We start from the raw sequence: 1586 nt of genomic DNA, 5'->3' as shown, positions 1-1586 counted from the left end.
CAGAGGAGTGACTGAAAGGATGTTACGAGGCTTCTGGCAGATGTACTGATCACTCAAAGTTGAAGTTACCCAGTATCAGTGACTTGTTTATGCATGAGAGTTCATTTTTATTTTATCTTTTCCTGCACCCCCCACCCCTTGGAACAGGCAACTGTAAGGACAGACTCAAAAAAGCTCGTTATCTTTACAGTAATACCTGTGTAGATCTTCTCCTTGAAACCTCCTATTGGAAGTAGTCTTCAGTGAGCTGGACCTGTGAGCAGCCCTGACCCACGAGGAACCCAGCAGCAAAAGGACCCTGCCCTGCCGGAGGTCCCTCCTTCCACCCACAGCTTCTCCCCTCAGTGTTGTTGGGATCTCCCTGGGCAGGCTGAGTGCTGACCCTGGCAGGCGGCATAGTCCCTGCCCCGGCACAGCCCTGGGGTGCAGGGACCCTGCTCTGTAGGACAGCCCTGGGCACCCCTGGGTGTTCATTTACATTTACACCCCACAGCCATCCTTGGGAGAACACAGCATTCACGTCTTGTCACTCTGACAGTGCAGAAGGCAATCCCTACTCTGCAGCACATCCTCTCCTCTGCATCAGAGAATCTCTGAGAGTTCTACTTACATCTCTTGCAGACTCTGCAATGTGGCAGCTTTCTGAGATCCTACCATGATTTGCAGATGCAATGCCCTACAGCCACAGGCTTAATATCTATGAAGATTTCGTTTCCAGTGATCTCTCAGCATCCTCCCACCCCAGACTGTGTTTCCCCCCTCTCTGCCTGGCTCCTCTCCCCTTGGTGCTGCAGGCAGAGCCCTGAGCCCTGCTGCGCTTTGCAGAGGAGCTGCTCCTGGGCAGAGCTGTCTCTCTGCAGTGCTGCCGCTTGCCATGAGCTCCCTCTGTCCCAGGAGTCCAGTCCAGCTCAGCAGCACAGGAGCAGCCCGTGATGTCCCTTTCTCTGTCCCCTCTGGGCTCCCTCCACCTGTCCTTGGAGCTCCAGGGGCACATCCTTTCGAAGAACCTGAAGTAATCAGTGATGTTGGTTCTCTCTTCTCTGCAGAGACACTTCTTTCCAGCATTGTGTTCTTTGTATTATAAAATAAATTGGTGTGAGAGTCATCTTTTCTTGTCTCATCATTAGACAGGACACCAGGAAGGTTACAGCAAAGGATCTAATTTCTCCAAGCTGGGGGAGGAAAATCTTCAGTTGAAGGAATTTAGGTATTTTATTCTGGTTTTATACTCCTAGGTCTAGAGAGACATTCAGCAATCTTTGACTATCTCCTGTCTGTGCTCTGAAGCCTGTGCCTTTGCACACATGGGCTCTTGGACACTTGGTTCCAGGTTTCCATGGGGTGACTCAGAGGTCTCCTGGTGCCACAGCTGGGGTGGTTCAGCCCAGATGTGAGGCAATGTCCTCAGCCAGGGACCTGACTGGGTGAGCTGGAGCTGTCAGTGTTGCAGACAGAGCTGTGACACGGATGGAATAAACTGCCACGGCAGGGTCGCAGAAGTTAGTTCATCTGGTCTTCAAGGACAGCAGCCTTCAAGCACACCAACAGTCCAGATCAAAACTCAGTCTACACCTGTGAGGCAATTC

This window comes from Caloenas nicobarica, chromosome 15, assembly GCF_036013445.1.
Source record: "Caloenas nicobarica isolate bCalNic1 chromosome 15, bCalNic1.hap1, whole genome shotgun sequence".
In the NCBI taxonomy this organism is placed as follows: domain Eukaryota; kingdom Metazoa; phylum Chordata; class Aves; order Columbiformes; family Columbidae; genus Caloenas; species Caloenas nicobarica.
The sequence above is the reverse complement of the archived record's forward strand: the minus strand, read 5'-3'. Positions refer to the sequence as shown.